The following is a 26,756-nucleotide window of genomic DNA, read 5'->3' as shown; positions in this document are numbered from 1 at the left end:
GCCTCAAGGTTCGACGTGTTGTGCGTTCAGAGATGCTCTTCGGCATAACTCACTTGTAACGAGTGGTTGTTTGAGTTACTGTTGCCTTTCTATCAGCTACAACCAGTCTGGCCATTCTCTTCTGACCTCTAGCATCCACAAGTCATTTGCCCCCAAGGAACTACCACTCACTGGATATTTTCTCTTTTTCCGACCATTCTCTGTAAACCCCAGAGAGGTTTTTGCGTGAAAATCCCAGTAGATCGGCAGGTTCTGAAATACTCAGACCAGCCCGTCTGTTACCAACAACCATGCCACTGAAATCACCGCACTTCCCCATTCCGATGCTTGGTTAGAACTACAGGAGATTCTCTTGACCATGTCTAGGTGCCTAATTGCATTGAGTTGCTGCCATGTGATTGGCTGGTTAGAAATTTTCATTGAAGTGCAGTTGGATACATTATATTACCTAATAAAGTGGCTGGTGAGTGTAAATGCAGACATACAGTATGTATGTGTCCCATATATACTCTTGATGACCATTAAAGCTTTTTGAAGGCAAGGCAAGCAGCAACTCCAATTCATCTTGTGAGTTTGTCTAACTGTGAACATAATTCCTCCTTTATGTAACAAAAAGTTTTGCTGATTACTCTTTCTTACTTTATGCAGTTTATTACCACATTTTATGGAGATGCCGGGGATTGAACCCTGGGCCTCATACAAGCAAAGCATGCACTCTACCACTGAGCTACATCCCCTTTGGTGGTTGGTCCTGAGAGGAAAGTAGTGAGGTGGCATATGCAGCCCTGTATCCAGTGGAAGTGGCCTCTTTATTTCTATCCCTCCAAAAGTCCAAACCTTTGAAAATTCAGATTTTTCACAAAAGACATGCTGCGATGTCAAACGAAGCAGACTATGATAAGAAACAATCTCTGGTCCATTTAAAGGGGATCAAATGTCTATGCTCTGATAGCAGTCTGAGATTCAAGATGGGAATCCTTTTGAGTTAATGCACAAACCTATGAGTGGATGGAGACTTGCGATCACCTTTGTTGTGAATTGACATGAGAATGGGAAAAAATACAGGGAAATTAACTGGATTCAAACTGGGTTCAAATCCCACCACTGCCATCCAGGCCTCAAAGATATGCTGAATACTATGTGTACCTGACAGTACAGTCCTGCACCACCACCTCATGACTCACTGCTAACACACAGACACATAGGAGCACATCTCACTCACCCCCACCCACCACACACACCTGTACAGCACCACCACCACCCCTGTCACCAGAATCTCTGGACACCCACATTATCAAAACACTCATCTCAAGCAGAAAAACAAAGCACAGGAATGTTTTTAGATCGAGCTATGTTTTTAATGTTCCATTAAAGCACCATGATGAGCGCGCGTTCGGCACAGACATCAAGATGGCTGTGCTGAACGTGCGCTCTCTTTTAAACAAATCCTTTATTATAAATGACCTGATTTTAGACAGGAAACTGGACTGTATTCTCCTTACAGAGACATGGCTTGGCACAGATGCACCTGTTGTTCTCACTGAGGCCTCCCCGCCAGATTTTAACTTTCTATTTTCTACCAGGGGGGGCAAGAGAGGGGGCGGAACTGCATCAATAACAAAAACAACTATGTCATCCAATGCAGTTCCTTTTAACAGCTACACATCATTTGAATATCATGCTTTTGTTTTTAGCAACCCCCCAATTCTCTGCATAACGGTCTACAGACCCCCACAGTATTCCACCTGTTTTATCAGCCAATTCTCTGAACTTTTATCAATTATTCACACCTCTTACAACAGGATCTTAATAACTGGTGATTTTAATCTGCACTTAGACAACATCTCAGACCCAGTATCCAGAGAATTTTTAAACCTTTTAAACTGTCTAGATTTTAAGCAACATGTCACACAGCCGACCCACAGCAGAGGGCGCACCCTGGACCTGGTCATAACCTACGGCCTGTCCCTGGGTGCGTGCTCTGTTGTGGACCTGGCTGTGTCTGACCATTTTTGCGTGTTTTTTAACATCACCAGTTTTAACCAGCGGGAGGCCCCGGTGAGAACGGTGAGGAAACGTAACCTAACTCCTGAAGTGGCTGCAAATTTTATCCAGATTTTACAGAACACTCCTGCAGAAATTTTACCATCTCCCTGTGATTTTATCGTTGACAATTTTAACAAAATACTCAAAACAACGCTGGACTCAGTGGCTCCGATTTTAACTAAAAGAATTAGCATAAAACCTACACCCCCATGGAGAACTGAGGAAATAAAGAAACTAAAAAGAAACTGCAGGAGTGCCGAAAGAAGATGGAGGAAATCAAAATTAACAGTTCATTATGACATTTTTTGCCAACACCTTAAGTACTACAATAACAGTATTAAAAAAGCAAGAACCGCCCATTTCAAAAACCTAATTCTAAATAACAAAAACAATTCCAAATTCCTTTTCTCCACAATAGATCTTCTAACAAATGGAAACCTGAACAGATCCCATAAGACAGCAACAGATGCCCTCTGTGAGGATTTTGCAGACCACTTCAGGGGTAAAATTGATGACATTAGATCCAGTCTTTTATCTCAACAGATTTTAACTCTTAACACACCTGGATCAATGCTTTTACCTGAGGAAACACTGGAGAGTTTTGCCTTGGTTGATGCGGGGACACTTTGTAGAGTTTTCTCCAAGGTAAAGCCCACAACCTGCCTTTTAGACCACATTCCCACACCGTTTTTTAAAACACTCTATGGGTTCTTTGAGGAACAGCTTTTGTATTTGGTCAACTGTTCTCTTCAGACGGGTGCCTTCCCCGCCGCCTTTAAAACGGCGGTGGTGAAGCCCCTTCTGAAGAAGAGTGGGTTGGACCCCAATGTTTTAAATAACTACCGGCCTGTATCCAACTTACCGTTTTTAAGTAAAATTTTAGAAAAACTTGTTTTTAATCAAGTGAATGAATTTTTAAACTCAACACACATTTTAGAGGCTCATCAGTCCGGTTTTAGGATGAACCACAGTACAGAGACAGCACTTTTAAAGATTTTAAATGACATCAGGTGCAATTTAGATAACCAAAAACTCACAGTCTTGGTTCTGCTGGATCTAACCGCCGCCTTCGATACAGTAGACCATCACATTTTATTAAACAGACTGAAGCACCTGGTCGGTCTCTCTGGTACTGTTCTTAAATGGTTCACGTCCTACCTCACTGATCGAAGTTTCTTCGTAAGTATGGATACATGTTCCTCAGGAACCTATAAGATAAAGTGTGGGGTTCCCCAAGGGTCAATTTTAGGTCCAACTCTTTTTAATCTGTACATGCTGCCCCTTGAGGACGTCATCAGGAGACACGGCATCAGCTTCCATAGTTACGCTGACGATACGCAACTGTACATCGCCGTGTCTCCTGATGACACTGGGCCAATTGATGCCCTTTTTAAATGTATTTTAGACATCAAGTCATGGATGGCAGCAAACTTCCTACAGCTCAACCAGGGCAAAACAGAGATTTTACTCATCGGTAAAGGCCAGAGAGAGAAACTTTTACCAAAGTTACAGGATTTTAAACCCTCAAAATCAGTTAAAAATCTGGGCGTGATTTTTGACTCTGAGCTCACTTTTATTCCACATATTAAAAACATAACAAAGATCGGTTTTTACCATCTTAAGAACATAGCCAGAGTCCGCCCGTTTCTCTCTCAGGCCAGTACGGAGGTGCTAATGCATGCTTTTATCTCATGTCGTTTAGATTATTGTAACGCCCTGCTCTCTGGTCTTCCTAAAAAGAACATGTACAACCTACAATTATTACAGAATTCAGCCGCACGCGTGCTGACGAGGACCAGAGGGCGGGAGCACATTACACCTGTTTTAAAATCGCTGCATTGGCTCCCCGTGCGCTTCAGGATCGATTTTAAGGTTCTTTTACTAGTTTTTAAGTGTCTTAATGGTCTTGGGGCTTCTTATTTGTCTGCACTACTTTTACCCTATCGACCCTCGCGGACCCTGAGGTCCTCCGGTGCTGGCCTTTTAACCATACCAAAAGTTAGAACCAGGACACACGGGGAGGCGGCATTCAGTTTTTATGGTCCCCGATTGTGGAACAGCCTCCCGGAGAACCTCAGGGCCGCAGAGACTGTTGATGTTTTTAAAAAGAGGCTCAAGACCCATCTCTTTAATCAGGCTTTTAACTGACTCATTTAACTCTTTTACATTTCTTATGCTCACCCTTATTTTTATTGAATCTTACTGCTCTGTTTTATATTTAGTTTATCCTTTCTTATCGTATTTTATTTTTGTTTAATCTCAATGTTTTATCTAAATATTTTAGTTGTTATTTATGGTCTATTTTATACATTTTACTGTTTTATTATTTTAGTTTTTAATGTCTTACTTTCTAGACATACTTTTAGGATTTTATGTTTGTATGTTTTATGTTTTTTATAAACTCCTTTAGTGTATTTTATCCTGTTTTCTTGTAGCTTTTATCTCCAGTGTTTCCTCATGGGGAGCCTCCATGCTGGGAGTGACTCTGGCCTGCAGGGGGTCGTCCCGGGGGTGGTTCTTGCCTGGATGGTTGTGGAGCTCTGCACCACGGCTTCACCGCTGTGGTGTGGACTCCTCTTTCCGTCCGGGCCGGGATGGTCTCTGTGGGCCCCCCCCCTTGTAGCTGCGGGCTATGAGACCTCCTGGCGTGGACAGCTCCCTGTTACCGTTTCGTCACCTGGATCCTCTGTGCCTAGCCATGTCTACACCATGTGTCTGCGTGCGTGTCTGTGTGTGTAATTCAGGAATTTAGGTGAATTGTAGTGTGGGGGGGGGAGCATTAATAAGTTTTATGTTTATTTGTTTTTTCTTGTTGTTTTTTTTTTTTTTTTTTCTGTTAAGCACTTTGTGTTTCATTATTTGTAGGAAAAGTGCTATATAAATAAAGTTTGATTTGATTTGATTTGATTTGATATATGAAATACTGAACTCTCTTTGTGATGATCATTGTTTTGGTAAAAACAACAAATATTGACTGTTACAGGAATCTTTCTGAAACTATGTATATGCTGTCATTCCTTAACTTGTGCGATCGGCATGGTCCACTGCAACTCTGAGCTCAAACAATCCACCAGCATCAACCTCCCAATATCTTGGATTACAGGCGTGCGCCAACGCACACGGCAGGGACGTTTCACATTTTTCGGTCTTTTGAGATGAGTTTGACACGTCCAAATGAAAAAGACTATGATAAGAAACAATCTCTGGTCCATTTAAAGTGGATCCAATGTCTTTGCTCTGATAGCAGTTTAAGATTCAAGATTTTCTGACTCCTGTCAGTGACTGAAGTTATGTTTCCCCCTATCAACTATCCTATCAACCTTAATGGCTGAGGTTATGGCTATCATGAATGCTCGACCTCTGGTCCCAATCTCATACGATGCTGAGGTACCTGAAATACTTTCACCCGCCACTCTGCTCACCCAGAAGGCGATTGTTTCTCCTGCACCATTGGGAGACTTTGAGTTGGATCATCTGTGCAAGGTACAATGGCGCCAGGTCCAGAGCTTGGCAGACTCCTTCTGGAAAAGGTGGAGGTCGGAGTACTTGGCAACCCTTCAACCACGCAGGAAGTGGACTTCAGAGAAGCCTGACCTCCAAGAAGGTGACATTGTTTTGGTAAAGGACGTTCAAGCAAAACGTAATGAGTGGCCTCTTGGACATATAGTTAAGGCCATCGTCAGCTCGGACGGCAAGGTCCGTAAGGTCATAGTGAAGACTCTTAGCCAAGGGACGATTAAAGAGTATCTTAGACCTATTAGTGATGTTGTTTGTCTTATGCCACTGAAAAGGTGTAAATAGTGGTATAACATAGGTATACCAAGCGGGGAGTGTTCTGACTCCTGTCAGTGACTGAAGTTATGTTTCCCCCTGTTGGTGATTTTGAGTTACTGCAGTTTAATGATCCGTTGCAGAGTGCATGCAGGCTCTCAGTGCTCCACCACAGAAGTTGGTTGTCTGAGCCTTAAAGTGGAACCAACAGTGAGTAACCTATAATTGAGAACGTTTGTTTAGTTGTTTGTGGCACTGTGATTTAAGTATAGTGTTTGAGACATTTGTTTTGAGTACGAAAAACGTGCTAACGATGCTAATGCTAACCGCGAGGCTAACCGCTAGCATTAGGCTAGTTAAGCTACTGTGGCTAATTCAGTTCTTTGTGAAGCCTCATTTAGGCTATGTGTTCTTGCAGTTTACTGTGCTTATGTTCTGCTATGTTACTCACCTGTAGAAGCATACTGTAAAAAGGATGCTGACTTTATTTAATAGAGTATTTTATTTACCTGATTTATAACCTGGAAAGGAAGAAGAGTGTTGTTGCATACATTTAATTGCATTTGTAACATTGTGTTTATTTTATTGTGTTGCAGTTTTACAAAAATATGACTGAGAAGATTCAGTAAAGCGACTTGAGTCAAATCTACTTGGTCTCTCAAATTTGTTCGCTATCTGTCAGCCAGGACAGAATAGTAAAATGTTGACCACACCACAGGAAAAGGCAATTGAACAACTGTGAAAAGCACGCAGAAACATTGCAAGATGAGCGACCAAGGAGAGCGTCGGTCACAACTGGAGACGAGGTCTCGAGTCTCAGCTTCACAAAGGTCTTCCAGAACATCATCCCGGACTTCAGCCACAAGTGCAGCACTGGCAAGGGCCAGAGCTAAGGCAGAAGCAGCAAAAATTAAAGTATCCTTTGCAGAAAAAGAGGCGGCCATGATGAAAGAAAAAGCTGCAATAGAAGCAAGTCTTCACGTGCTGAAACAAGAAAAAGAAGCGACTGCAGCATCAAAAGAGGCAGCAATATTGGAAGAAGCAGCAGCAGCCAGCGAATATGAGGGAGAATGCTCTCATGGTGGGTTAAAGGGTTTAGCTCTTGAAGATCCACAACAACGTACCAAAGACTATATAGAAACACAGTCATTTGATGTACATGCTCCACAAGAGTTTCAAGATGCTTTGCCGCTGCAACCAGTTGTTCATCATGACACAGTGAAAACACAACCCCCAAGCCATAGGGCACAAGATACACTGTATGAGTCCTTCAATGAGGGAAGTGAACACAAACGCATTGCTGGAAGAGGCTACGCACCTCCCCACACCCGTAGGGTATCGTTGCCAGAGCAGGATTGCTCACCTGTTACTCCTGGCACTCAAAAGAGGTATACAGCAGCTACTCTTCCAACCTCTCCCACTGCTCAGTATAAGAAATACTCACCTTCAACACCTCACACCCCTGACTTGGCCCAGTATCTCATGAGAAGAGAAATGGTGAGCTCTGGACTCCTCGCCTTTGATGATAGCCCAGAAAATTATTGGGCGTGGAAAGCATCTTTCCTCGCAGCCACAAAGGAGCTCAACCTATCTGAGCAGGAAGAGCTCAACCTACTGGTCAAATGGCTGGGGCCCGAGTCATCATCTCAAGCCAAGCGGATAAGGTCAGTACATGTAAATAATCCTCGAGCAGGTGTTTATATGGTATGGGAGCGCTTGGAGGAAACATATGGAAGTCCAGAGGTGATTGAAGGTGCCCTACTGAATGAACTAGACACTTTCCCATCTATTTCTAACAAGGACACACACAAGCTCAGGGACTTAGGTGACTTGTTAAGAGAGATAGGAGCTGCAAAAGCTGAGGGATTCTTACCTGGACTCATGTTTCTGGATACAGCTAGAGGTGTGAATCCAATAGTCGAAAAGCTTCCCTTCTCACTGCGGGAACGCTGGATCACACAAGGATCCAGATATAAGAAAGATTATCATGTTCCTTTCCCACCATTCAACTTTTTTGTTGACTTTGTATGTTCCCAGGCTAAGACCCGCAACGACCCCAGTTTTGCATTTAACCTTTCCTCTACTCCCAACCAACTCAAGGTTGAAAAGGCACCAAACTACTTCCGAAAAGCAGCTGTGACAGTTAGGAAAACTGATGTCGCTGCCACAACTAGTTCATCTTATAACAGCACAACTGTGAAGAAGAATGAACCGGACAAACAGTGCCCCGTACATAACAAACCTCACCCGCTGTCAAAATGCAGTGGGTTTCGAGGAAAACATCTTGATGACAGGAAAACATACTTAAAGGAGAATTTCATTTGTTTTCGATGTTGTGCTAGCACCAAACATATGGCCAAAGATTGCAAGAGCATGCTTAAATGCACAGAGTGTGAAAGTGAAAAACATATTTCAGCCATGCATCCAGGTCCAGCTCCATGGTTGTTTGGTGGACAGGCTGAATACTCACCTGAGGACAAGCAAAGCGGGGAGAGTGAAGATCTTGCAACCCCGATAGTCACTTCCAAGTGCACCGAGATATGCAGCGGTGCCAAGCCCATATCCTGTTCAAAAATCTGCTTGGTCAAGGTTTCTCACACCGACTATCCAAGTAAGTCTCACAGGGTGTACGCAGTACTAGATGACCAAAGCAATCGGTCTCTAGTAAAATCAGAGTTCTTTGATCTGTTGAACATTAAAAGCAGTGCATCCCCCTACACTCTAAAGACATGCTCCGGCACAGTGGAGACTGCAGGGAGAAAAGCGAGCAACATCATAGTGGAATCACTTGATGGGAAAACCAAGGTGACACTTCCCACCTTGTTAGAGTGTAACTACTTGCCGGATGACAGATCAGAAATCCCGACTCCTGAGTGCACTCAATATTTTCCTCACCTCAGACCAGTGGCTGATAAGATCCCGCCACTTGACACCACTGCTCCGATCTTGCTGCTGCTAGGCAGGGATATTTTGAGTTTGCACAAGGTACGTGAACAACGTAACGGGCCTCACAACTCACCGTACGCCCAGCGTCTTGACCTTGGCTGGGTCATAGTTGGGGAGTTATGCCTAGGTGGAGCTCGAGGGACAGAGGAAGTCAACACCTACAAGACATACCTCCTTCAAAGTGGACGTTCCTCTTTCCTTAAGCCATGCACCAACAACATCCACATAAAGGAAAAGTTCAAGAGTCGGACTCAGGGTGGTCTTCAAATGCCATCTCACAGTGAGGCGATCTGTGAAGAGACATGTCAGGATGGTCTGGGAAAAAACGTGTTTCAGAAAACACCTGAGGATGAAAAACCAGCCTTGTCAGTCGATGACAGAGATTTTCTGAGGATTATGGACAATGAAATGTACATGGATGATGAAAACCACTGGGTGGCTCCACTACCTTTTCGTTCACTTCACAGGCTCCTTTCGAATAACAGAGAACAGGCCTCCCAGAGACTTCTCTCTCTCCAGCGGCCATTCAGAAGGAGACCTGACATGAAAGAGCACTTCTTTGACTTCATGCAGAAGGTCATTGACAACCGCCAGGCAGAACCAGCTCCTCAACTACAGCGAGGGCAGGAGTGTTGGTATTTGCCGACTTTTGGTGTATACCACCCCCAGAAACCAGGGAAAATAAGAGTGGTTTTTGATTCCAGCGCGGATTATAAAGGAACATCATTGAATGATGTGCTTCTCAGTGGACCCAACCTTAACAACACTCTAGTTGGTGTTCTACTAAGGTTCAGGAGGGAGCGAATAGCCATCACAGCCGATGTAGAACAAATGTTCTATGGGTTCAAAGTCAGAGAGGACCATCGCAATTTCCTCCGGTTTCTGTGGCACCGAGATAATGATCCGGATAAGGAGATTATTGACTACTGGATGACTGTGCACGTGTTCGGGAACAGCCCGTCCCCAGCTGTAGCAACATATGGGATGGGGAAAGCTGCAGAACATGGAGAAACCGAACATGGCACAGATGCAAAAGATTTCGTCTACAGAAATTTTTATGTCGACGATGGACTCGCCTCAGTGTCGAACGAGGTTGAAGCTATCGATCTCCTGCAGCGCACCAAGACCCTGCTGGCTGAGTCCAACTTAAGACTTCACAAGATCGCTTCAAATAGCACAAGCGTGGAGGCCTTTCCTATAGAGGAACGAGCAAGTGACTTTAAGGATTTAGATTTGGGAGCTGACCCTTTGCCCCTACAGAGGAGTTTGGGTTTAAGCTGGGAACTCCAGACTGACAGTTTCACCTTCAGAGTTTCTAGAGATGTGAAACCATTCACTCGGAGAGGTATACTGTCCACTGTAAACAGTCTCTATGATCCCCTTGGATTTGCTTCCCCCAAGGCAAAGCATTGGTAAGAGACATTTCTTCAGAGCAGTATGAGTGGGACACACCTCTCCCACCAGAGAAAGAGATACAGTGGAAGGCATGGACAAACTTCTTAACTGAGCTGGAACAAGTTCACATTCAGAGGGCATACGTTTCAGTCTCCGTGGTGTGTCGTAAATGGACAGAACTATGTGTTTTTGCGGACGCGTCTACTATGGCTATAGCTGCTGTAGCCTACCTGCGTGTCTTGGACTCCGAAAAATGGCATGTAGGCTTTATAATGGGAAAGTCAAAGCTGGCTCCTTACCCCATGCACACCATACCACGCCTTGAGTTGTGTGCTGCAGTCCTGGCAGTTGAGCTGGCAGAAGTGATCCAGTCTGAACTAGATATAGAGTTGCAGGCAGTCAGGTTCTTCACAGACAGTCGTGTCGTGCTGGGGTACATCTACAACAGTTCACGAAGGTTCTATACCTATGTAGCTAATCGAGTAGCCCGCATTCGGAGCTCCACCGAACCAAAACAGTGGCAGTACGTGTTAACTGACAAAAATCCTGCAGACCATGGAACCAGGCCTTTTTCAGCAGCTTACTTGGCCTCATCCATTTGGTTGCTGGGTCCTCCTTTTCTCAGTCAGCCGAGTCCAAGACAGGATGATGAAGTAGAGTCATTTGAGCTTGTGCAGCCAGATGTAGACAAAGACATCAGGCCCCAAGTCACCTGTCTCGTAACTAAGACCACAGCGCTGTCACTTGGGGCAGCAAGGTTTGAACGCTTTTCTGTTTGGAAGAGCCTAGTAAGAGGCATAGCAAGTCTTGTTCATGTAGCCAAGTCATTCTCCAAAGAGAGTAGGACTGATAGATGTAAGGGGTGGCATCACTGCAGTCAGCCACTCACCACAGAGCGTTGTCAAGCAAAGATGTGTATTTTCAAGGCTGTGCAGGAGGATGTGTATAAAGAGGAGCTGAAATGCTTAACTCAAGTTACCAAAGTGCGCTGCCAAAGTCCCCTTGCGAAGCTGGATCCCTTCATTGAGAAGAGTGGTTTGATCAGAGTTGGAGGTCGGATACACAGAGCAGATTTGGAAGACCACGAGAAGCATCCACTCATCCTACCAGCTGGCCATCATGTAACCACTCTCCTGGTCCGACACTATCATGACAAAGTAGCCCACCAAGGTCGCCACTTCACAGAGGGTGCATTGCACACTTCTGGTGTCTGGATAGTAGGAGGGAGGAGACTCATCTCTAGCATTATATTCAAATGCATCATCTGCAAGAAGTTGAAAGGCAAGAAAGAAGTCCAAAAGATGTCTGACCTGCCAACTGACAGGTTGGCAATGGACCCGCCCTTTACTCATGTAGGGCTTGATGTTTTTGGTCCATGGAGTGTCACCACCCGGCAGACACGAGGTGGAGCTGTCGAGAGCAAGAGGTGGGCGGTCATTTTTGCTTGTCTAAGTACAAGAGCTGTGCACCTTGAAGTTATTGAATCCATGTCGACCTCAAGCTTTATCAACGCCTTGAGGCACTTCCTATCCATACGTGGACCTGTCAAACACCTCAGGTCCGATAGAGGCACCAATTTCATTGGGGCATGTAGAGAACTTCAAGTAAACACTGACGACCCTGAGATCAAGAACTACCTGCAGGAGCAGGGATGTACGTGGACCTTCAATGCTCCCCACTCCTCGCACATGGGAGGAGCTTGGGAGAGGCTAATCGGAGTGGCAAGACGCATCTTGGATGGACTGCTAGTAAAAGATGGTGCTACCAGACTGTCTCATGAAGTCCTATCAACCTTAATGGCTGAGGTTATGGCTATCATGAACGCTCGACCTCTGGTCCCAATCTCATACGATGCTGAGGTACCTGAAATACTTTCACCCGCCACTCTGCTCACCCAGAAGGCGAGTGTTTCTCCTGCACCATTGGGAGACTTTGAGTTGGATCATCTGTGCAAGGTACAATGGCGCCAGGTCCAGAGCTTGGCAGACTCCTTCTGGAAAAGGTGGAGGTCGGAGTCTTTGTCTTTGTGATGATCATTGGTTTGGTAAAAACAACAAATATTGACTGTTACAGGAATCTTTCTGAAACTGTGTATACGCTGTCATTCCTTGAAAATGGGAAAAAAAATACAGGGAAATTAACTGGAAAAAAAGTAGCTTCTTTCCATCCATAATTGGTAGTGTGGCCGAGAGGTCTAAGGCGCTGGATTTAGGCTCCAGTCTCGGAAGAGGCGTGGGTTCAAATCCCACCACTGCCATCAAGGCTTCAAAGATATGTTGAAGACTATGTGATATATCAAATACTGAACTTTCTTTGTGATGATCATTGGTTTGGTAAAAACAACAAATATTGACTGTTACAGGAATCTTTCTGAAACTATGTATACGCTGTCATTCCTTAACTTGTGTGATCGGCATGGTCCACTGCAACTCTGAGCTCAAACAATCCACCAGCATCAACTTCCCAATATCTTCCATTACAGGCGTGCGCCAATGCACACGGCAGGGACGTTTCACATTTTTCGGTCTTTTGAGATGAGTTTGACACGTCCAAACGAAGCAGACTATGATAAGAAACAATCTCTGGTCCATTTAAAGTGGATCCAATGTCTTTGTTCTGATAGCAGTCTGAGATTCAAGATGGGAACCATTTTGAGTTAATGCACAAACCTATGAGTGGATGGAGACTTGACATCATCTTTGTTGTGAATTGACATGAAAATGGGAAAAATACAGGGAAATTAACTCGAAAAAAAAAGTTGCTTTTTTCCATCCATAAGTGGTAGTGTGGCCGAGCGGTCTAAGGCGCTGGATTAAGGCTCCAGTCTCGGAAGAGGCGTGGGTTCAAATCCCACCACTGCCATCAAGGCTTCAAAGATATGTTGATGACTGTGTGTTACATCAATTACTAAACTTTCTTTGTGATGATCATTGTTTTGGTAAAAACAACAAATATTGACTGTTACAGGAATCTTTCTGAAACTATGTATACGCTGTCATTCCTTAACTTGTGCGATCGGCATGGTCCACTGCAGCTCTGAGCTCAAACAATCCACCAGCCTCAACCTCCCAATATCTTGGATTACAGGCGTGCGCCAATGCACACGGTGGGGAAGTTTCACATTTTTCGGTCTTTTGAGATGAGTTTGACACGTCCAAACGAAGTAGACTATGATAAGAAACAATCTCTGGTCCATTTAAAGTGGATCCAATGTCTTTGTTCTGATAGCAGTCTGAGATTCAAGATGGGAACCATTTTGAGTTAATGCACAAACCTATGAGTGGATGGAGACTTGAGATCATCTTTGTTGTGAATTGACATGAGAATGGGAAAAAATACAGGGAAATTAACTGGAAAAAAGCAGCTTTTTTCCATCCATAAGTGGTAGTGTGGCCGAGAGGTCTAAGGCGCTGGATTTAGGCTCCAGTTCTCGGAAGAGGCGTGGGTTCAAATCCCACCACTGCCATCAAGGCTTCAAACATATGTTGAAGACTATGTGTTATATCAAGTACTGAATTTTCTTTTTGATGATCATTGTTTTGGTAAAAACAACAAATATTGACTGTTACAGGAATCTTTCTGAAACTATGTATACGCTGTCATTCCTTAACTTGTGCGATCGGCATGGTCCACTGCAACTCTGAGCTCAAACAATCCACCAGCATCAACCTCCCAATATCTTGGATTACAGGCGTGCGCCAATGCAAACGGCAGGGACGTTTCACATTTTTCGGTCTTTTGAGATGAGTTTGACACGTCCAAACGAAGCAGACTATGATAAGAAACAATCTCTGGTCCATTTAAAGGGGATCAAATGTCTATGTTCTGATAGCAGTCTGAGATTCAAGATGGGAACCATTTTGAGTTAATGCACAAACCTATGAGTGGATGGAGACCTGATATCATCTTTGTTGTGAATTGACATGAAAACGGGACTAAAATACAGGGAAATCAACGGGGAAAAAAAAGTAGCTTTTTTCCATCCATAAGTGGTAGTGTGGCCGAGCGGTCTAAGGCGCTGGATTAAGGCTCCGGTCTCGGAAGAGGCGTGGGTTCAAATCCCACCACTGCCATCAAGGCTTCAAAGATATGTTGAAGACTATGTGTTACATCAAATACTGAACTTTCTTTGTTATGATCATTGGTTTGGTAAAAACAACAAATATTGACTGTTACAGGAATCTTTCAAATATTGACTGTTACAGGAATCTTTCTGAAACTTAACTTAACTTGTGCGATCGGCATGGTCCACTGCAACTCTGAGCTCAAACAATCCACCAGCCTCAACCTCCCAATATCTTGGATTACAGGCGTGCGCCAATGCACACGGTGGGGAAGTTTCACATTTTTCGGTCTTTTGAGATGAGTTTGACACGTCCAAACGAAGTAGACTATGATAAGAAACAATCTCTGGTCCATTTAAAGTGGATCCAATGTCTTTGTTCTGATAGCAGTCTGAGATTCAAGATGGGAACCATTTTGAGTTAATGCACAAACCTATGAGTGGATGGAGACTTGAGATCATCTTTGTTGTGAATTGACATGAGAATGGGAAAAAATACAGGGAAATTAACTGGAAAAAAGCAGCTTTTTTCCATCCATAAGTGGTAGTGTGGCCGAGAGGTCTAAGGCGCTGGATTTAGGCTCCAGTCTCGGAAGAGGCGTGGGTTCAAATCCCACCACTGCCATCAAGGCTTCAAACATATGTTGAAGACTATGTGTTATATCAAGTACTGAATTTTCTTTTTGATGATCATTGTTTTGGTAAAAACAACAAATATTGACTGTTACAGGAATCTTTCTGAAACTATGTATACGCTGTCATTCCTTAACTTGTGCGATCGGCATGGTCCACTGCAACTCTGAGCTCAAACAATCCACCAGCATCAACCTCCCAATATCTTGGATTACAGGCGTGCGCCAATGCAAACGGCAGGGACGTTTCACATTTTTCGGTCTTTTGAGATGAGTTTGACACGTCCAAACGAAGCAGACTATGATAAGAAACAATCTCTGGTCCATTTAAAGGGGATCAAATGTCTATGTTCTGATAGCAGTCTGAGATTCAAGATGGGAACCATTTTGAGTTAATGCACAAACCTATGAGTGGATGGAGACTTGATATCATCTTTGTTGTGAATTGACATGAAAACGGGACTAAAATACAGGGAAATCAACGGGGAAAAAAAAGTAGCTTTTTTCCATCCATAAGTGGTAGTGTGGCCGAGCGGTCTAAGGCGCTGGATTAAGGCTCCGGTCTCGGAAGAGGCGTGGGTTCAAATCCCACCACTGCCATCAAGGCTTCAAAGATATGTTGAAGACTATGTGTTACATCAAATACTGAACTTTCTTTGTTATGATCATTGGTTTGGTAAAAACAACAAATATTGACTGTTACAGGAATCTTTCAAATATTGACTGTTACAGGAATCTTTCTGAAACTTAACTTAACTTGTGCGATCGGCATGGTCCACTGCAACTCTGAGCTCAAACAATCCACCAGCATCAACCTCCCAATATCTTGGATTACAGGCGTGCGCCAATGCAAACGGCAGGCAAGTTTCACATTTTTCGGTCTTTTGAGATGAGTTTGACACGTCCAAACGAAGCAGACTATGATAAGAAACAATCTCTGGTCCATTTAAAGGGGATCAAATGTCTATGTTCTGATAGCAGTCTGAGATTCAAGATGGGAATCCTTTTGAGTTAATGCACAAACCTATGAGTGGATGGAGACTTGAGATCACCTTTGTTGTGAATTGACATGAAAACGGGAAAAAATACAGGGAAATTAACTGGAAAAAAAGTTGCTTTTTTCAGTCCGAAAGTGGTAGTGTGGCCGAGAGGTCTAAGGCGCTGGATTTAGGCTCCAGTCTCAGAAGAGGCGTGGGTTCAAATCCCACCACTGCCATTAAGGCTTCAAACATATAATAATAATAATAATAATAATAATTCATTTTATTTAGCGGCGCCTTTCATGTCACCCACGGTCACCTTACAGAATAAAAACAAAACAATAGAATACAGGAAATACAATAGAAATACAATAGAAATTATAATACATACACACATACACAATACATACAATAGACAACCGAGGAGCAACAGTACAGATAACAGAACAGTATGGTGGGAAGTAGTGTGTGGTGACCGGTCAAAGTGAATGGGCAAGTTTAAACAGGTGAGTCTTGAGTTGCGTTTTAAATGTGGTGATGGAGTCTATTTGTCTTATGTATGGGGGGAGGGAGTTCCAGAGTCTGGGTGCCGTGCAACTGAAAGCTCGGGCACCCATGCTAAGGTGTGAGGTGGGAGTGAAAAGAAGTCCAGCAGAGGTTGAGCGGAGGGTGCGGGAGGGAGTGTAATCTTTTAGTAGGTCACAGAGGGTGATGATCCGGGCGGCCGAGTTCTGTATGAGTTGTAGTTTGTTGGTGAGTTTGGTTGGGAGGCCAGTGAGGAGAGCATTACAGTAATCGATACGGGATGTGACGAATGAGTGGACCAGGATTTCGGTGCTGGATTGGGACAGTGCTGGACGGAGTCTGGAGATGTTGCGGAGGTGGAAGAATGCAGTCCGGGTGATGTTATGGATGTGAGGTGCAAATATGTTGAAGACTATGGGCCAAATCCACAGGATTGCGCAGCTTTTGCGGCAGCTAAACCGGTGCAAATGAGACAAAAAGAGAGCGTCTAATTCACAAAGCACCCGCAAAGGGCGAATTGCTCCACAAACTGCGCTGCCAAGCAAATAGTGGCAGTCTGCGCCGGTGCCATTTGCATGCATACAAATTAGGTAATATTCATAAATTCGGCGCAAAATTGCCCCCTTTCTATGCAAATAAGCCTCATTGCAAAAAGCGCCTAATTCAGAAAGGCCAGCGCTATTTACCACACGCAAAAATAGTGGAGCAAATACCGTCTTTCATAAGCGTGTATTAACTGCGCGCAAAATCACTCTTCACTCCCCCTGCAGCTCTTTTTCTCTCTCTCTTCAATATGATTCAAGCCTGTGTGATACTGAATGATATTAAGGGTGAAATCTACATTCAGACATGACTGTAGACAATCAGATCAAGTGGGGTTGTGGACTTATCGGATTTAAAAATAAAAGTAACAGGACGGAGTTCAGGATTCATCCATACAGTAAGGGGCTGCTTTATTACAAACAATTCCACCATATAAACATATAAATCTAGAATGTGTGTGTTTAACAGCTGACCTGTAGGTGTGTGTAGCAAAACACAGAACATGAATTACCGTCAGATCCTGATCTGGGACCTCATCTATAAAGCTTGCTTGCGCACAAAAGGGGCTGAAAGATGCGGTGACGCGCACTGAACGGTGCGCGTTGCTCTGCGTCGATTTAACGCGGAACCATAAATCAGCCTTGAACAGCACTGAGGGAGGAGGGAGGAGGGGGAGCGGGGCTCTTCGCACGTAAATCCACAAAGATCAGATTGCGCCCGCAAATAGCGCTGTGAATTGCGCTGCATTTGCGCCCGCAATTTGCCCCGCTTTAAGGTCCTATTCACAAAAGATTTTGCTCTAATGATATACCGGCGCAAACACGCCCATAAATCTCTGCACCTGAGTGCAATTTGCCCTTTTCTGAGTAGGTGAGCGGAGCTGTTTCCAGTGTTCTCCGTAATTCAGCACACAGATTGGTCCATAATGAAAACTTCAGAGAGCACAACAGCCTCAACTTTCACGTATTTGTACTTCTCTAGTATTTCGCATGTAGCTAGATAGATAGATAGAACTTTATTCATCCCCAAAGGGAAATTCAATCGTCCAGCAGCTCATCAAAACATAAACATAAAAATCAACCACACTTCCATTCAGACAATAAAAGCACATTCATAATATTAAAATAAACATATAAGGTTTAAAAAAAAGAGTGCACTGGCCACCATCGTGTGGTAGAACATAGCCATCATCTCCACACACACAATCAAAAGACCTCAGTGTCTGTATGACATAAGCTAATGAAATGTCAAATGTTAAGAGGCTGTGCGCATTTACGCACAAGGCACAGCACCAGTAACTTCATTAACACCGGATCGGGATCAGATCAGGATCTAATGGTAATTCATGTTCTTTTTGTTTTGCTACACACACCTACAGGCCAGCTGTTAAACACACACATTCTAGATTTATATGTTTATATGGTGGAATTGTTTGTAATAAAGCAGCCCCTTATGTATGGATGAATCCTGAACTCCGTCCTGTTACTTTTATTTTTAAATCCGATAAGTCCACAACCCCACTTGATCTGACTGTCTACAGTCATGTCTGAATGTAGATTTCACCATTAATATCATTCAGTATCACACAGGCTTGAATGACATTGGAGAGAGAGAAAGAAACAGAGACAGACGGGGAGTGAGGAGTTTGCGCGCAGTTTAATACACGCTTCTGAAACACGGTATTTGCTCCACTATTTTTGCGTGTGGCAAATAGCTCTGGCCTTTCTGAATTAGGCGCTTTTTGCAATGAGGCTTATTTGCATAGAAAGGGGGCAATTTTGCGCCGAATGTATGAATATTACCTAATTTGCATGCATGCAAATGGCACCGGCGCAGACTGCCACTATTTGCTTGGCAGCGCAGTTTGTGGAGCAATTCGCCCTTTGCGGGTGCTTTAATTAGACGCTCTCTTTTTGTCTCATTTGCACCGGTTTAGCGGCCGCAAAAGCCGCGCAATCCTTTTGTCAGGATTTATCACATATCACAACATATATCAGACTTATAATAAAAATAGCGCTGATCGTGTCCCTCTGTGTTTGAAGCGTCAGTCAGGACTCTGCTGGTGCTGCTGCAGCCGCGATGACACGCCGGGAACCTCCTCCACTGCTTTAGGACAGAACAAATGAGGGGCTTCGTATAGCGTTTAGGGGCTCCACGGAGCCCCTCATTTCTTCCCTAAAGGGACACAGATTTTTTTATAGGCCTAATGAGTTTTACGCGCGCGTGAAACCTTTACGTGCGGGTAAGCCTAAATTATGGTTCCGCGTCACCAACGCAGAGCCTACGGCGTAGGGTACACGGCGACGCGCGCCTACGCCGTAGGCTCTGCGTTGGTGACGCAGAACCATAAACCCGCCCTGAGCAGCTCTGAGGGGAGACGGGAGAGGAGGAGGGGGGGCGGGGGGTGAAGTGGGTCTGCCGGGCCCTTCTCACAGGGTGTGATTTGCAGTTAATGGCTGATCCTACCGTTAGTTTTTAAACTGTAAAAAGTGGGGGGGACAAAAACATGATTTTGAAAAGACGGGGGGACATGCCCCCCCCCCTGTTGCGCCGGGGCACTCACGGCGTTCCGCGCAGCAACGGCGTTCTGCTACTCACTCGCTTTATTTTATATTATGTATTTTTCTACTTTTACTGTGACCACCAAATAATGTCGTTTTCCTGTCGTCCACCTCATCCACAACATCTCGATCTCAGATCTCAGTGAAATTCAGTGGCACTGTGGCTCGACTTTATTTTTTATTTCTGCAGTTTCCATTATGGACCAATCTGTGTGCTGAAATATGGAGAACACTGGAAACAGCTCCGCTCACTCAGACAAGTGCAAATTGCACTCAGCCGCAAAACTTTATGGGCGTGTTTGCTCCGGTATATCATTAGAGCAAAATCTTTTGTGAATAGGACCTTAAAGCGGGGCAAATTGCGGGCGCTAAAGCAGCGCAATTCACAGCGCTATTTGCGGGCGCAATCTGTTCTTTGTGGATTTACCCCTATGTGTTATATCAAATACTGAATTTTCTTTGTGATGATCATTGTTTTGGTAAAAACAACAAATATTGACTGTTACAGGAATCTTTCTGAAACTATGTATACGCTGTCATTCCTTAACTTGTGCGATCGGTATGGTCCACTGCAACTCTGAGCTCAAACAATCCACCAGCATCAACCTCCCAAGATCTTGGATTACAGGCGTGCGCCAATGCACACGGCAGGGACGGTTCACATTTTTCGGTCTTTTGAGATGAGTTTGACACGTCCAAACGAAGCAGACTATGATAAGAAACAATCTCTGGTCCATTTAAAGGGGATCAAATGTCTATGTTCTGATAGCAGTCTGAGATTCAAGATGGGAATCCTTTTGAGTTAATGCACAAACCTATGAGTGGATGGAGACTTGAGATCACCTTTGTTGTGAATTGACATGAAAACGGGAAAATATACAGGGAAATTAACTGGAAAGAAAGTAGCTTTTTTCAGTCCGAAAGTGGTAGTGTGGCCGAGAGGTCTAAGGCGCTGGATTTAGGCTCCAGTCTCGGAAGAGGCGTGGGTTCAAATCCCACCACTGCAATTAAGGCTTCAAACATATGTTGAAGACTATGTGTTATATCAAATACTGAATTTTCTTTGTGATGATCATTGTTTTGGTAAAAACAACAAATATTGACTGTTACAGGAATCTTTCTGAAACTATGTATACGCTGTCATTCCTTAACTTGTGCGATCGGCATGGTCCACTGCAGGTCTGAGCTCCAACAATCCACCACCATCAACCTCCCAATACCTTTGATTACAGGCATGCGCCAATGCACACGTCAGGGAAGTTTCACATTTTTCGGTCTTTTGAGATGAGCTTGACACGTCCAAACGAAGCAGACTATGATAAGAAACAATCTCTGGTCCATTTAAAGTGGATCCAATGTCTTTGTTCTGATAGCAGTCTGAGATTCAAGATGTGAACCATTTTGAGTTAATGCACAAACCTATGAGTGGATGGAGACTTGAGATCATCTTTGTTGTGAATTGACATGAAAATGGGAAAAATACAGGGAAATTAACTCGAAAAAAAAATTGCTTTTTTCCATCCATAAGTGGTAGTGTGGCCGAGCGGTCTAAGGCGCTGGATTAAGGCTCCAGTCTCGGAAGAGGCGTGGGTTCAAATCCCACCACTGCCATCAAGGCTTCAAAGATATGTTGATGACTATGTGTTACATAAAATACTACGCTTTTGTTGTGCATCTCGGGTAGCTTGGCTGTCCAGTTATCGAAGGCTAATGATAATTCTATTAAAGAATTATTAATAATTAATAAAGTGGACTATTTATCAATTTGAATTATCAAAATGATAATAATTCTCGGGGCACCACCCCCGATGCCTTACTCCGGGGGAAATTTGATAACTAAACAGCAGAAAATCAGTCTCAATATGATTTGAATTATCCTGCAGAACAGCAAATCTTACTATATCTTACAGAATAACAATGAAGGCGTGATATCCGAACACTAGGCTCTCCTTAAACAAATCAATTTGTGACCAAAGCTTGCATGAAATAACAACAACCACTCGTTAAAAATCAATCAGAATTTATTTACATACGGGTATCAAAGAAGATGTGAATAGATACCCAATAAATCCTGACGGCACACTACTTAAGAATTATAAAACAATTAATTAACTAGGAAAACAACAATCAATAAAAAAAATGAAATGAAAGTTCAATGCATGGAATGGGAAAAAGAAATCAAAGCAATAATAAAAATGATGATAAAGAACACAATAATGATAACGTACAGTAATACGCATACAGTAATCTCATTAAACATAAGTTCAGCTTTACACCGTTCTAACTGACTGATCGCCCACACGCCACCTCACGTCTCCTCTGGATTCTGGATCTGGGCTGCGGGCTCTGTCGGGGTTCCAGTCCGATGCGGCCTCGTTTCTCTCGGCTCCACCATGCGGCTCGGCTCGGCTCAGTCCTGTGGAGACCCCACGGGCAGGACGATCCTGCAGGGGTTCCCCGGGGCGGGCAGCTGCTCAGCTTGCTCTCCACGTTACTCCTTTGAAAAGAGATGCAGTCTTTCTGCGTCTCACAGCCGGGCAGGTCTCTCCGATCACGGAGCCGCTTGACGCGTCTCCAGGCGTGCGAGGACAGTCCACTGGAATCAGGGCCGTCGCCGTCTTTCACCAAGGCGCGGGCTCACGGATCTGGAAGAATCTGGCTTCCGGGCTAAGGGAACTCAAGCAGAGAAAAGGTTAAGAGGAGCAGGAGGGCCGGAGCGCTGCCTCGCTCCGTGACCGCAGCGGATCTCCAGGCCAAGCTGGAGCGAGAGCATGCAGAGCATGGGCCGGCCGTGGAGCAACGCTCCGCTGGATCTTCTCTCCCCCCTCCCAGGGGGGGAGGAGGAGATGGGATCTTTGGCACGCAGCCAAAGGTCTAGCTGCTCAGGATGAGAGGGTGATCGGAAGAGAGCGAGAAAGGGAGCAGCTGCAGAGTTTTGATCCTACGCGCGCTGCGGTGACGTCATCGGTGCCTCGTTTGTGATTGGATGCGCGCCGCTTGTAGGCGCCGCCCCCCTCCCACACAAGGCATGCTGGGGGTTGTAGTTCATGGCAACGGAGGCCTGTTCAAAGAGGCACATTAAAGCTGGTTCCAGGCTGGGGGGGTTGCTGGTATTTAAGAAGCAGTACCATTTTGGAGGCCTGGTTTTCGGGCTCCGCTGTGTCCGGCTCCCCCCCAGGGGGTGTCGTAAATCCCCAGGGAGTCTGTTTCACTGGCAGAAACTTTCCTTGCTTGCTTTGATCTGTTTTGACCCCCCCTCTAGGGGTCATAAACTTGCTATCTCGGGCTAGGCAGTGGGGGTCGCAAACGGACTATCTCGGCCGAGATCACCAGGAGGCACATTGCAGCCGATTTTCAGCTGAGCCGTTTCAAAGTTGAATATACACATTCACAAAGTGTTCATACATTTTATAAGTTCACATGGGCACATGGGCGAGCACAACACTTTCTTTGTGATGATCATTGGTTTGGTAAAAACAACAAATATTGACTGTTACAGGAATCTCTCTGAAACTATGTATACGCTGTCATTCCTTAACTTGTGCAATTGGCATGGTCCACTGCAACTCTGAGCTCAAACAATCCACCAGCATCAACCTCCCAATATCTTGGATTACAGGCGTGCGCCAATGCAAACGGCAGGGACGTTTCACATTTTTCGATCTTTTGAGATGAGTTTGACACGTCCAAACGAAGCAGACTATGATAAGAAACAATCTCTGGTCCATTTAAAGGGGATCAAATGTCTATGTTCTGATAGTGTGATGGCCTGTTATATTGTGTCTCAGTCCCTCTCTCTCTGTTTTCCTCTTCGAGGTGGAGCCAGCTGATTGCTAGATCTGGAGCACCTGGGCTGGGTGCTCCTCAGGAAGAGAAAAGGCTGGGGCTTCAGTCTTTCTCCCTCTCTCTCTTTTCATCCTGGCAGCACTCCTTTTGGTTTTGTTGAGCCTTTTGCACACACAACACCCTACAGCACATTTACACACATCCACATGCATACTACTGATTTTACTGACTTTACACATCCCATTCCTTATCTTATTTGTTTACCTTAATAAATATCTTAATTTACTAGTACGTTGCGTCCTTTCCCCTTCTTTTGTCATGGCCTTTGAGCCAGGGTTGTGACAAATGGGGGCTCGTCCATAGCTGTTTGGTGAGTAACCGGCGTGACAAATGGGGGCTCGTGCCGTGTTTTTCCCGGTTATTTTGTGTCTAGGTAAGCTTTAATGAGTGAAGTGTGCGCCATTGTTTAATACCTAGTTGTGCAGTTTAGTGCTTGCAGCTTTAGGTTTGATAAAGTTGTAGCAGCTTGTTAAGGGCCTGTTTTGGGCTGCAGTTTGGTTTGGCACAGGTGTGCGTAATTAGTTTGGAGTGCGTGCCCACAGTTTTGTTAGTGCAGGTGGCTGCACGGTTGTTTGTTTGTTTAAGGGAAAGGACTTTAAGTTTGGAGTGCTTTTGCAGGGTAAGTAACTAAGTTTGTTTGTGGCTTTGCACGAAGTTTTGGGTTACTTACCTGTTTCTTTTGAGGGAGCTTTTTGGCTTGTCTGTCCTGTTTGCGCTATTTTCAGCTGGACCGACAGGGTGGCTGTGCGTAGTTGTCTGTGAATTGGTGCGGAGTTTTTCTTATTTTAGTTTGAGTTGGAGATTGCCGGTAGTCCTGTTATCGGTTTTGTTTGGTTATGGGTTTACCTTGGTTTTTCTTATTTAGTGGGGAAAGTACGTGGTCCGACAGCCCATTGCGTGGCTGGCCCTGTGCTGACCCTTCTTTTGTTCTTTTTGGCTGGGATCTCCATCTCCTTTTGTTTCATTATTTTTGGGTTAACCTTTTCACTTTGTTTTGGAAAAAATAGCGGGGAACTCCAAGCCGAGCGGAGGATTATTCCTCTTTGGTGCACACAGTTGCTTGTCGGGTCCGGTTGTGTGCGTAAAGTTTGTTCTTGTTGTTCGGTCTGAGTATTTATCATGTCTGTGGTGGACGCATTTATTGCCAATCCGTCTCAGGAGGCTTTGGATGCGCTTTCAAAGGAGCAGTTGCTCGCGGTTGCAGATCATTTTTCAGTGGAGGTTGTGGGAGACAGGCGTCTCAAGGATAATATTAAAACTGCTATAAAATCTAAGTTGGTGTCGCTTGAGCTCATGTCAGGCGAGGAAGAAGTGGTTTTTGATTCAGATTTTGGTGAGGCCACTGCTTCTGTTGCACCTACGGTGGCTGTGCCTGCACACGGGTTAACTTTTGAGCAGCAGAGGGAGATTTTGTTGTTACAACTTAGAAAACATGAATTGGAAAATATAACGCATGAATTGGAAAGTAAAACACATGAATTGGAAAGTAAAACACGGATTGAAATAGCGAGATTTCGCCATGAGTCAGAGATGGCACAGTTGGAGTTGCAGAAGCATGTGTCTGTTAAGGGCGAGCAGGGGTCTAAGTCTTCTGTGGATCGCTTTGATATAAACAATTTGCGTTGGCTGCCGCAGTTTAATGCAAGGGATCCAGATACTTTTTTTCTACTGTTTGAGCGTGTGTCCAAGGCTAGAAATTGGTCTGATGCAGACTGCGCCCTGATGTTACAGTGTGTCCTCTCAGGGAAAGCGCAGGAGGCTTATTCGTCTTTGAGCCTTGAGGACAGCTCTAGTTACGTTAAGATAAAAGCGGCGGTGCTTAAAGTATACGAACTCGTGCCGGAGGCATATCGCCAGCGATTTCGGTCCTGGGAGAGGAAAAATGGTCAGACCTATGTGGAGTTCACTAGGGACCTGTCCACTCACTTTAAGCGGTGGTTAGCTGCGCTTGACGTCACTGAGTTTAACAGTTTGTGTGATCTGATGATTCTGGAGCAGTTGAAAAATTCTTTGCCAGAACGCATAGCCACGTACATCATAGAGCAGAAAGTCACTACTGCTGCTGATGCTGCTGTATCAGCGGATGAGTATATGCTGCTTCATAAAAGCAGTTTCAGGGAGCGCCCTGTTGCTCGTGATGTTGGGGGGCGTGGAACTGGGGCTGATGACACGTTTGAGAGGCAGCGTTCAAAGAAAGCTGGTTTTGGGAGGTTTGACTCCAAGGCAGGTGGCAGTTTTGACAGTGGCAATGTTTGTAACTATTGCCATGAGAAAGGGCACTGGAAGGCGGATTGTCCTGTGTTAAAATCTAAAGCTGGGGGAAGGAGATCTGGTGTTAGGCCTGCTGCCTTTGCTGCACCTGTTAAGAGTTGCTGTGTGTCGGAGGTGTTTGTTCCTCACTCCTGTGAACCAGATGTGTTGGCAGCTTATGCTCATTTCGTTCGTGATGGTTTTGTGTCACTTGTAGGGAGTGATGTGAAGGTCCCCATTAAAATTCTGAGGGATACTGGGGCGTATGATTCCTACATTGTTGACTCCGTTTTACCTTTGTCTGAAGAGTCTGACACTGGTGACCGTGTTCTCAGTCGGGGGATGGGGTTAAAAATTCTCCCTGTTCCGTTGCATAAAATGTTCCTTGAATGTGAGCTGGTTAAAGGCGAGGTGGCTGTTGGGGTGCGGCCGGCGTTGCCTATTGATGGTGTGCATTTGATTTTGGGCAACGGCCTTGCTGGTAGACGGGTTTGGTCTGATACTCCGTCCACACCTCTCGCCGACCCGCCTCCATCGCCTGTAGTTACATCTTGTCAGTCTGAGTTTGTGTCTGAGGAGAGCTCCGGTGTGTTGCCAGACGTTTCGTCATCATGCGTAATTACGCGAGCTATGAGCAACGCTGATCCGGTAGGGCCTGACAGTAACAGTGATGTAGCTCTAGAGGTTCCTTTGTTATCTGAACTGCCTTTATCCTTGTCACACGGGGAAGTTGTACAGGAGCAGCGTAATGATTTGTCATTGAAAGAGGTGTTTGAGCGTGCCTTGTCTGCTTCGGAAATATCTAGTGCTGCACATGGTTACTTGGTGCATAATGACGTGCTTTTCAGGAAGTGGGTCCCTGTTGTTAATGAGTGTGTGAAGGGTGACGTTTTCCAGTTGGTAGTGCCAGTGAAGTTCCGTCCTCTTGTCTTGAAGGTGGCACATGATGAGTGTGGACACTTTGGTGTGTGCAAAACGTATTTGAACATTTTGAAACACTTCTTTTGGCCGCGCGTTAAGCATGATGTGTCCGCGTACATTAAAACCTGCCATGTTTGTCAGCTAACTGGAAAGCCTAATCAGAGTCTCAAGCCGGCGCCGCTGCAACCTATCCCGGTTGCGAGTGAGCCTTTTACGCACCTCATTGTGGACTGTGTGGGTCCGTTGCCGCCGTCCACGTCTGGCTGTAAATATCTGC

At 44.8% G+C, this 26,756-nt stretch overlaps 10 non-coding genes across 10 annotated transcripts; 9 read left to right on the top strand and 1 right to left on the bottom strand.

The window, feature by feature from the left end:
- Positions 1 to 665: 665 nt before the first annotated feature.
- trnaa-ugc (transfer RNA alanine (anticodon UGC)) lies at positions 666 to 737 on the bottom strand. Its single transcript has one exon. It is a non-coding gene; the product is annotated as a tRNA-Ala (tRNA).
- Positions 738 to 12,333: 11,596 nt separating this feature from the next.
- trnal-uag (transfer RNA leucine (anticodon UAG)) lies at positions 12,334 to 12,415 on the top strand. Its single transcript has one exon. It is a non-coding gene; the product is annotated as a tRNA-Leu (tRNA).
- A 523-nt stretch (positions 12,416 to 12,938) lies between these two features.
- trnal-aag (transfer RNA leucine (anticodon AAG)) lies at positions 12,939 to 13,020 on the top strand. The gene has a single exon. It is a non-coding gene; the product is annotated as a tRNA-Leu (tRNA).
- A 521-nt stretch (positions 13,021 to 13,541) lies between these two features.
- On the top strand, positions 13,542 to 13,624 carry trnal-uag (transfer RNA leucine (anticodon UAG)). Its single transcript has one exon. It is a non-coding gene; the product is annotated as a tRNA-Leu (tRNA).
- Positions 13,625 to 14,149: 525 nt separating this feature from the next.
- Positions 14,150 to 14,231, top strand: trnal-aag (transfer RNA leucine (anticodon AAG)). The gene has a single exon. It is a non-coding gene; the product is annotated as a tRNA-Leu (tRNA).
- A 533-nt stretch (positions 14,232 to 14,764) lies between these two features.
- Positions 14,765 to 14,846, top strand: trnal-uag (transfer RNA leucine (anticodon UAG)). The gene has a single exon. It is a non-coding gene; the product is annotated as a tRNA-Leu (tRNA).
- A 525-nt stretch (positions 14,847 to 15,371) lies between these two features.
- On the top strand, positions 15,372 to 15,453 carry trnal-aag (transfer RNA leucine (anticodon AAG)). The gene has a single exon. It is a non-coding gene; the product is annotated as a tRNA-Leu (tRNA).
- Positions 15,454 to 15,987: 534 nt separating this feature from the next.
- trnal-uag (transfer RNA leucine (anticodon UAG)) lies at positions 15,988 to 16,069 on the top strand. Its single transcript has one exon. It is a non-coding gene; the product is annotated as a tRNA-Leu (tRNA).
- A 4,318-nt stretch (positions 16,070 to 20,387) lies between these two features.
- Positions 20,388 to 20,469, top strand: trnal-uag (transfer RNA leucine (anticodon UAG)). Its single transcript has one exon. It is a non-coding gene; the product is annotated as a tRNA-Leu (tRNA).
- Positions 20,470 to 20,991: 522 nt separating this feature from the next.
- Positions 20,992 to 21,073, top strand: trnal-aag (transfer RNA leucine (anticodon AAG)). Its single transcript has one exon. It is a non-coding gene; the product is annotated as a tRNA-Leu (tRNA).
- Positions 21,074 to 26,756: the final 5,683 nt, after the last annotated feature.

Source organism: Cololabis saira, chromosome 2, assembly GCF_033807715.1.
Source record: "Cololabis saira isolate AMF1-May2022 chromosome 2, fColSai1.1, whole genome shotgun sequence".
Classification (NCBI taxonomy): Eukaryota; Metazoa; Chordata; class Actinopteri; order Beloniformes; family Belonidae; genus Cololabis; species Cololabis saira.
This window is presented reverse-complemented; position numbering and strand designations above follow the sequence as displayed.